This window comes from Silurus meridionalis, chromosome 25 (genome assembly GCF_014805685.1).
Source record: "Silurus meridionalis isolate SWU-2019-XX chromosome 25, ASM1480568v1, whole genome shotgun sequence".
NCBI classification, from domain to species: domain Eukaryota; kingdom Metazoa; phylum Chordata; class Actinopteri; order Siluriformes; family Siluridae; genus Silurus; species Silurus meridionalis.
Genome location: NC_060908.1, coordinates 6204152 through 6215000, shown reverse-complemented (window position 1 = coordinate 6215000; position 10849 = coordinate 6204152). Strand labels below are relative to the sequence as shown.

Below are 10849 nucleotides of genomic sequence, written 5' to 3'. Positions count from 1 at the left end.
GTTCATTGAAAATAAATTGTGGTACGGTATATGTGGAATGATACACCAGACTCTGCATTTTATACTAAATTATTGGGGTGATATTCCTTTCTCATTTGACCAGCTAGTCATTAATGCACCATTACAACCAGTTACAGATCAAATTCCTTTATTTATTCCAATCCATAATAAAAGAAATATAGGCTTTCAACAAATGTTTTTTGGTATTTTTGCCATAAAGTCCACATAGTAATAGCACTTTTTTTTTCACAAACACATAGGAATGTTTTATTCCGTCTGAGCTAGAACTATCGATTTTCTGTCTTTTTGGCTTTGAGAGAAAAAAAACAGATTTTTGTTACTTGGATCAACAATCTGATGCAAAAACAAAAAGACACACAGAGAGACTAAGAGTGTGGGAAAGATTAAATGATAGAGAACTAAGAAACACTTTTATGGGCCACTTTATAAGGAACAGTATTATAATAATACTGGATAGGACCATTTGCTTTCAGATCAGCCTCCCTACGTAATGGCTTGGATTTTACGAAGTGTTGGAAGCATTATTTGTGACATTCTGGATGTGACTGAATCACAAAATAGACTATATTCTACAACATCCCAAAGCTTCTTTATATTGAATTCAGATCTGGTGATTTGGCAATTGCAGTACACTGAAATCACTCTCTATGCATTCATGCTGTTAATGCCAAATTCTAAGTTTGCTTCACTGGCCAGTAGATCTCAATATTCCTCAGAAAAGGAGATCTTATTCCAATCACCTGTTTGGTTTCAGTGCCCAGTCTTGCATCAGAGTACTGTTCTTGGCTGACAAAATTAAAATCCAAATTGTTTTTCCACTGTTGAAGCACATCTTCCTCGAAGTTAGACATGTTGATCCAAGGTTGCAAAAAGTGGGTATTTTAGTAAAATGAGAAAGAGTACCATTGTACAGTACATAAACACAGCAATTTTAATGGTGTTACCAAACTGAATATTATCAACATCTTTTTGCTAATATTTATAAAGTAATGTAATATTTACGTATATATTGAACATAGCCTCGCACAATTCTAACAATTAATATACCTCTATTTGTTACAAAAGGTTACAAAAAGTTACGGGTTAGGGTTTGTTATTTTGTCTTTACGAGTTCATTCATGTGAAATTGAATGAAATCCAGCCACATTGTCTTCATTCATTCCAATTAGATTAAAAATATGTCCTGAGGTTTTATTTAGCATAAGGCAATTACCTGGACACTTATCTCACATAATTATAGGATTATGGGATTATGGGATTACATAACTGCTAAAATACAAAATTGCCTTAAGTTAACGCTGGGGAAAATGAAATGTAGTTGATGTTATTAACACCTGTTTAGGTGAGATTCCCTTAAGAAAGCTAAACACAGAAAGAAACTGGAAGTGTTACCAAATAACTAACTAACTAACACATTCAAAATGTACTATGTAAATGTACTATGTGAAAACTCACACTGTGTACAACAAATCTGTGTGTGTGTGTGTGTGTGTGTGTGTGTGTGTGTGTGTGTGTGTGTGTGTGTGTTTTCACAGATACAGACTGAACATGATTCACGATGCCATTACACACTAGCACTAACCCACAGGACACAGGGAGAAAAAAGAAACGCACACAATCACATACAGTAAACAGTATGTACATATTCACATGACTATACACTTACGTACAAACTGTGTATTTTTTGTCACATTATTACATTAGCATCTAAATTAATTTAAATGAATTCCAATCACTGTACGCACCCTTTACTCTTACTCCCATTTTTTTTCTATTGACCCATAAATAGTAAAGCGCGACTTGCCATTTTAGTTTACTGCTTATTTTTTATTCTTTGTTTCAATTCGCTCATTTTTAAACTTGTTTAACCTTAACTGGAATTAGATTATTACCTTTTCTCCATCGTAACTGGTGCGATTATAGATCTTGGCTATGCGCATACTGCTGATATGAGGATATATGGCAGCGCTGGGATTGCTTTAATGCTCCTTTATGAGAACGTTTCAGATTGATAATAGCATGTGTGTATGTTAATATATGTATATACGTGGGTGGGGGGGATGGGGGTAAAGTGATAGCAGTAGAATTATATAGAAATATTATACACCACCCATGCCATTCATTTTGGCATTTCTGCCAGTATTGTTCTATGGAGTGAGTGAATCTAGATAGATGTGTAGGGTGTATACTGTAGATTTGTAGATTTCACCTTCATAGATTCATGTGGTATTTATTTATTTTTTTATTATTACATTCTGGAGCTCTAGTTATTTTCCGTATCAACACGGAGATACAAACATTGACATTCAAATATCTTACCCTATTTACAATTTCAGTACAGTATTTTTTTCAGTTGCGTCCGAACAAATGATGCACATTTGATTCATAACAAACTGCTATAATAAGCAATTGATTTGGTTTGAATTCCTTCTTAATCCAAGCAGTTTAAGAAGTTTCTACAGAACATCTTGCAATTATATTTCGAACCTAGTGCATCATTCTTTAAATTGACTAATCCAGTGTAGGTATGCCAGAGAAACAAATACACACGCACACACACACACACACACACACACACACACACACACACACAATAAGAAAAGCTACGCTTAGGCTGTATGTTGCACACATCAAAGATGAACAGCTAATCCAAATCCTCCCTCTTACATCAGCCTTCATTAAAACAGGAGATACTGTATTAATGAATGGGATTAACCCTGGAGTGTGTTGATGTTTTGTGTGTGTGAGTGTGTGTGTGTGTGTGTGTGTGTGTGTGTGTGTGTGTGTGTGTGTGTGTGTGTGTTAAATATGGATGCATGCTGATAAGAGTGCAAAGGCATTTTAAATTAGCCACCAGCACATTCTGACGAAGACATGGCTCATTCACTGTGTGTGTGTGTGTGTGTGTGTGTGTGTGTGTGTGTGTGTGTGTGTGTGTGTGTGTGTGTGAAAGCTGATGCTCAGTGCAGCAGAAAGCAGTGATACACTCTGACAGCCCTTACAGTAGCGCCCACTCCTGCACCGCATACCTACAGTACAGATCAATCTGAATCCAATCACTGAGGAGTCACCCCTCGTTCTCTCTCACTCCTTGCGCTCTTTTTCTTTCTCTCTACCTTCATTTTACCTTTTGTCAATCAGCCATCAACAGCAAAAACACCATTTTGTATTGCTTTTAATTGCCTGCGTATCAAATGTAAAAATCAATGTCTGCTACATCATTCCCCTGTATTAGGTCGCTGCACAGTGCTCAAATCAAAAGGACTTTCCATAAGCAGACAGCATTTTTTTTATGCAGCATTTGCAGCATGTTTTTTCCCCAGGTGGCTGCTGACTGTCATTCTGGGTGAAGGCTCCTGGTGAAGGCACCTGATTTCTGTAGGTAGATCACTAGTGTTGAATATGCTGCTGTTAATTGATGCAGTTTATGGAGGGTTGGAAAAAATAATAAACATCAGACTAAAATGGTTTTATTTCCAAACCAAACAGAACTGGGAAGTGATTATTGGAACATATATTTGCTTGAGGCGCTTACTAAATCATGAATCAATCAGTCATGAAGCAGCAGTGCACATTCAGGTCAAGAGCTTCAGGTAACAATTACATGAACTATCCAAATAAAATGGAGAACAAACGTGATCTTGGGGGCATAGTTGTTGGTTGCAGTTGATTAGACTGAAATTATGGTAGACTGGTCATCGTGGACTAGTAATTAGCACTCTTTATAACCATAAGAAGCAAAAAAGCATCTCAAAATGGACGACATGTTTACCCTTGAGCTGGATGGGTGACAGCAGCAAGGAAGGAAGGAACCCATCTGTCATAAAAAAGCAGTTGAACAATTGGAAAATAAATGTGAGTCTGTCGTTTTTTTTTGTTCCAAGCTCTTGACCCGTATCTGTATGATTTATACCTCCATTTAATTGTCTGATTGAACAGGTACATGATTGAGCAGGTGTAAAGATGTTCCTAATAGAATACTCATAATTCACTTCACACTGTTTGTTCACAATAAAAATTTTTACCAAATGAGTTAAATTTCAGGGTTTGTTTTGAATATCAGTACCTAGTGTCGTGTAGACCTGGCAACCCTGGTTTTATGAAAAGTTCAAACTGCTATAGCTGTTGGTTTGTTGTGTAGTTAACAGTAGAAGTTGTGTTTGTATTTGTTTAACTAGATGTTGCTCTGTGATTAGAGTTAAGGGTTCAAATGCTTGCAAATGCAATACTTTACATTGAGCTCATATAACAGCTAGTTTCATGCTGTTTAGCTGAATATATATGGGATATTTAGCAACCAAAAAATAAGTAAATAAACAGGAACCAAACAAACCTTATATACACAGTGTGTTAAAAACAATGTTGTATGATCATTTTGATTATTAATTAAATGCATCTATGTCTTTTGGGTTTATGTACTGCTCATTTGAAGGATGAAATGTGCAATGCAGGTCAGGAGAGGGGGAGAAAGAGAGAGTGCAAGAGAGACAGAGGCGGGGGGGGCTATTATTTTCTTTTTTCTGTTTAAACACACATTCAGATGAACTGTTTAAAGAAGAAACATATAGAATAACATTGGGGCTTCCCTGCTGGTCAGTTCCGATTGTCTATTTATTTGTGCTGCTGCAAAGCACACAGACAGGGAGGGAGGAAGGAAGGGAGGGAGAGAGGACGGGAGTGAGTGAATGAGGGAGGGAGAGAAAGATGGGATTTCCCCCAGTGGTGATGTGTGTCCTTTTAGAGACCTGATGGGATCAGAGAACTAGGGCACGGGGGGAACAGAGAGAGAGAGAGAGAGAGAGAGAGAGAGAGAGAGAGAGAGAGAGAGAGAAAGCAAGAAAAAGGACTGATTTGATGAAACGTAGGCTTTGAGAGCAGGACAAAAATGGAACTAGTATTAGAGCGAGAGAGAGAGAGCGAGAGAGAGAGAGAGAGAGAGAGAGAGAGAGAGAGAGAGAGAGAGAGATAAAGAAAGAGCAAGAGAGAAGAGAAAGGAATAAAATAATGCAGAAAAAGGGTGCGCAAATATAAAAGCCACTCTGTTACATTCTCTATTGTGAAACTGCAGTCTGAAATAACAGGCCACACCTACACTTCAAATTTTACACACACACACACACACACACACACACACACACACACACACGTGAGAACACACAAACACGCATGAACACACACACACACACTGGCTTGACTTAAAGCCCTCAGACATAAACACTGGCTTCAAGTCAGACACTGAAAACGAGTCTGCAAACACACTCACTCACACATTCTCTCTCTCTGTGTGTGTGCTTGTGTGCGGGCTTTCCAGCAGCCAACATTTCCATAAAAGCAGAAATCACATGTATGCATTTGTAAAATGGGACAAAATATTACTTATCCCGGACCAGGATTCAACATACAAGGCATTACGGGTCTCATATAAAAGTGCCTAGTGTGCAAATAGTATAATATACACAACTAGGTGCAGGTTCTACGCAATGAAACTTTACAGTAAAGCTGATGCCATGGAAATTTCACACTTATACAGTATAACTGAAGCAGTTCGAAGCCATCAGGCACAAGTGTGCACATCCAGACCATGTAACATGTTCCTGGAACCCAGCAGTTATTCTTCAAACGCTTTAAATGAACAAACACAGAGACTCTGCACATGCCGTGCAAAACAGCTCATGTTTACGTTGGCCAGTGATCACCAAACCCAGCGATTGTTTCAGGCTCCTGGGCAAACAGGACCTCCAGGCAATTACCCATCAAGCTGTGAACTTCACTGGCGTGGGCTTTGATGACAGAGGACGCCTCACGAACAATGACCTAAAACCTATATAAATAATGAACAGTGACAGAAGAGCTGGCTGCCAAGCAAATCATAGGTTTGTATAAAATGTGCTTGTTATGTTACTATTTTTAGCATGAGATTCACCTAGACAGATACAAAAAAGTGTGTAGCTGTTGATATGATCAAGCTTTCTGTGAACAGAATAATTTTTTTTGAACGAGGCTCTATTTCTATATAACATACAAGCTATATTTTGAGAGAACATGACACATGTTCTACAACATTAAATGGATAAAAAAACGATTCTAATTTATTCAACTTTGTTGGAAATTCACCTTGGTGGATGAAAATGAAAGATCACTTGGTAATGCTTTTCTCCGTGTGAATTTTTGTTGTCTTTTTTCTTACTTTTGTGTGTTTAATATTAATAAAATGACACCTCAGCAACACAGATAGCTTGTGTGTGCAAGCATTGGCATATGGCTATCAATTTCTAATAATTCATACTTATTTTCCTGAGTGACATTAATACTTTAAAAGGTATATTCTGTTGTGAAACAATAGCTTCATAGCTCATACTGTTTCTCTTACATACAAGTATATAATGGAAAATTGAGTGAATAGCTGTAAGTCAAATACAGAAACACACTGCCTTATTGACCTTGAGATTTACGCAGTATATTCACTTATTCAACTGAAATATTGGTATTTAAAATAAACTGTAGCTACCTGAACTACAGGAATGAAGACCTGCTTGGATGAGAACCAACAAGAAATATCCATCACCATAAAATAATATACTTAGTAAAAATAATAATATATTTGTTGTTTTTTTTTTGCCTTGCGTGTGGTTAGAAATTCTATTAATTGAATGAATTTTAAGTACTGTAAGACTGCCATTTTCAGTATCGCACATTCATTAATTTAAATGAATTATAGTTGGGGTTTTTTTCTTAGAAGTTTCTCCCCTCTGAAAGCCTATAAGCAATTTTACCTCATATTCAGTCTAGAAAGTTTATAAAATAAATGAGTGTAGCTTAATAACCACTTTGCATATTAACTCCCATTAATAGCTATTTCAACTAAAATATGTTACCAATCTGGACACATTTTCTAAACCTAAACAGATTTATGATAAAAAGCATTTATAACAAGACACCAGATCTTCATGTTTTCATCCATCCCACTTTCAAAAATAAATTTACCAAACAAAACGATGCAGCCAATCGTGCAATGCAGCCAGCCAATGCAAAATCAAAAATAAAATATGCAAAATACAGTCAATAAAATACAGTCAAATAATAAATAAGGTCAAGAGCTTCATGATGTGAAACATTATAATGAAGGCAAAATTTAGATTGCTGGCATTTTCTCACACTCGAGTTTAAACAGGGTGTGCGAAAAGCCAATAAGATGAATTGAGCAAAAGTTATTTGAGTAAAAACGCACTTTTTATAAGATATGTCAGGAAAAAATAGCCAGAGCTGTGAATAAGGAAATAATAATCACTCTACAATTTTGGTGAGCAGGAAAGTATCTCAGCATTCACAAAATGTCGACCACATCAGGTTTCACTCCTATCAGCAAAGAACAGGAATTTGATAGTCGATTCCTTTTTTTCCTCAGTTTTCTTTTTTTTTGCTGACAAAAGCAAAACTGGATGTGCTTTTTTGCCATTGTAACACATGCACCTCATGATGTTTTGTGCATGCAGAGATGTTTTTTTGCTCACCACAGTTGCAAAGAGTGACTATTATTTCCTTCCTGGCAGTTTTATCCTTCACAGGAGGGAAACCTGATGTGTTCATCTGTTGTTGTACCCCCATCAACTTTAAGATGCTTTCCTGCTCATCACTGTTCCAAAGAGTGCTTATGTGTGTTACTAGTGACTTCCTGTCAGCTCAGACAGGTCTAATAATTCTCCTCTGATCTTTCCAACCAACAAGCATGCAGACCCTCTGCTCACAGGATGTTTTTAGTTTTTAGCACCATTCTGTGCAATTCTAGAGACTGTTGTGTGGAAAATTCCCTGGAGAGCTGCAGTGTCTGAAATGCTCAGACAAGTCTATCTGGTACCAACCACCATGTCATGGTCAGGGGTCTCTCAGTGTTGGACTTCTGAATGTTGGACTTCTGAACAGAAGGTCATGAGTTAAATTCCCCGCTCCACCAAGCTGCCACTGCTGGGGCATTAAACAAAATCCTTAACCCTTAACTGCTCAGGATATAAACTAGGTAATTGGAAGTCCCTCTGAATATGGGTGTCTTTCAAACGCTTTAAATGTAAATGATCAAAGTCCGAAATCTTCAGATATTTAATTAGAGCATTAACTGATACCATGTACCTGGACCTGGACCTGGACCTGTATCTGTATCTGTCTAATAATATGCTTACCATAATTGGCTGATTAAGCTAATGCATAAATGTACAGCTATTTCTGATAAAGTGGACAGTGAGCTCATATGGTCAAAAGTATGTACCTATGTGCATCTTCCACAAACTTTGCATTATATAATTGTCTTGAACGTCTTTTTTTAGGTTTGATTACCTGTACTAAAACTAAACTGAATTTAAACCCAAACATGGTCTAACATAACAATGCTCCTGGGTACTCCTGAGCTTCATGGTTTGAGTAGATAAATTGCATGTCCTGCACAGGCCTCAATCCCAAGCAACAACTTCAGGATGAACAAAAACGCCTACTGATCCCCCACTCACTAACACCCATGTGGTCACAAATCCCCACAACCTTGGCCAAAATCAAAGAGAATGGAGGACATTATAACAGCTGCATATTGTGTTTACATATTCTGCGCAATGTAGCGTATATTAAACTTTATATCTGCTAAAATTAGTCTTTTTTTCAAATATATTTTCACTATATTATGTATGCAGGTAAATTTATATACATTCTAAAAAAAAAATTCGTTAGCATTAGCATACATCATACTCTGTGTGAGTATGTGTGTATGCAGTTTTACATTTTTACTGCAATTCTTTTTTAACAGTGAACAGTGTCACAAAGCAGCTTTATAACAATATGCAAATTCCTGTCAATATTTTTTATAACTGTATCCCTAATGAGCAAGCCAGAGATGATGGTGATAAAGAAATACTCCGAGACAATATCAGAGGGAAACCTTGAGAGGATCCAGCCTCAAAATGGAGCCCATTCTCATCTGAGTGACACCAGATGCACTTATAAATAATTCCTTTCTATAGTTCAATACAATTCATTTCCTTTTTATTTGTATTGCGCTTTTAACAATGAACATTGTCTCAAAGCAGCTTTAAACAGCCAAAGCGGTTATAAAAGAATGTATAAGGTTGTTTATTATAATTGTACGTTTGTCCTTATTGAGCGAGCCAGTGGCGACTGTGGCAAGGAAAAATTGTCTGAAATGGCATGAGGAAGAAACCTTGAGAGGAACCAGACTCAGATAGAAACTCGTCCTCAAAATGTACATTTATTATAGTCGCGTGCTATTCTATCAAAAGTGCAGTTGTATAACCAGGAGCTTCATTATAGGTTTTTACGAAAAGTCTGTTTGTTTAAAGGGATCAGTTTGGCTGGTTGTTGTTGGTGTTTTCCTAAAGAAGGTCCCATGATGGAACAGAGATGGTAGATGTACAGTTCAGTGAGAATTGTATGATTATTATTATTCATACTGATACTACTACTAATATTACTGCTACTACTACTACTGATAATAATAATAATAATAATAATAATAATAATAAAATGAAGTTGGTGTAAACACTTGAAGCAGACTGAACACATGCACAAGCAAAAACAGAGCGCGGAGCAAGACACGGAGCATCTGCTGCAGGCGGAATTGTCCTTTTAACACCCCGAGCAGGACACTAATCCCCGTCCTGCTGCTCCTGCGACACACCAAACCCCCTCTCTAACCGGCCTCAGCGGACATCCAGGGCAGAAACAAAGCCCTTTACAGGGGCTGATCACCTGCTTTTTTATCGACGCTTAGTTAAAAAAACAAAACAAAACGCATGGCTTTTAAACAATTAAATCCGTCCGCACGAATCCACTCGATCACTCAGCGATCCACTGATCTGCTCTTACCTGCGCGAGTCTCAAGCCTCTGGATCGGGATTGCCGTCAAAACCCGGGGCTCTTTCGGTGATGCTGTTTAGTTTCAGGCGCTGTAGAAGGTCCGGGCTTCTCGCTGGTACTCTGGCCTCGGTGCTGAATGCTGAAGTGCTGGACAGCGGCAGTACTGCGACTGCAGTCGCGAGCTGTTCTGGGAAGATTGAGTGCTTCCCTCTAGTGGCGCGGAGGTGAACAGTGCTGCATAAGGTTCCCCCACTTCTTTTACATGTATGTCATTTAGCAGACACCCTTTATCCAGAGCGAGCAACTGGGTAGTAAGGGTTAAGAACCTTGCTAAAAGGCCAAGCAGTGGCAGCTTTATGGTGCTGGGAATTTGAGCTTGTGAAACTTCTGATCCAAAGCCCAAAGCCTTAACCACTGGTAGTCCAAAAAATGTCACTATATACAATGTATGCATGTAGCTTTCTTAAATTGTTACATTTCAAATTAAAATTTTATGTCACATACACATGCATACAGAGTACGACATGCAGTGAAATGCTTTTTTCCGACTGTCCAACATTTAAACATGAAAAGAAATAAAATAAAATATAGGGATTAAAACAAACAAATAAATAAATAATGTAAGTAAATAAATAAGAAAGTATAAAGTATAGAAAAATATATGTATATACACATGAAATCTAGAAAGTGGTGGATGCGTATGGTAGATATTGACAGAGTACACATTCAAGTAATTTAGTGTGATTGTCCTTAAAGTGTTCATGTACACTGATAATGAAGAATTGCATAACATTCACACATTTTGTCAGGAGCTGAGATCATGGCCCAGAGTTTAATAATCAGTCTATAATATTTTCTATATGTACACATTTATATTTACACCTTTACTATATTTAATTGATTATTTTTACACTGAGTTGGAAAGCAGTGCTTCAGGCCTTGTCTAAGAGTACAAAATATATAGCTATTTTTA

General features: G+C 37.3%; 1 protein-coding gene across 1 annotated transcript in view; it reads right to left on the bottom strand.

The window, feature by feature from the left end:
* srrm3 (serine/arginine repetitive matrix 3) overlaps window positions 1-10023 on the bottom strand; it is a 79643-nt gene extending 69620 nt beyond the window's left edge. Inside the window, exon 1 of the mRNA XM_046839838.1 lies at window positions 9886-10023. The gene's annotated coding sequence lies outside the window, so the exon portion shown is untranslated. The remainder of the gene's footprint in view (window positions 1-9885) is intronic.
* Between the last annotated feature and the right edge of the window lie 826 nt (window positions 10024-10849).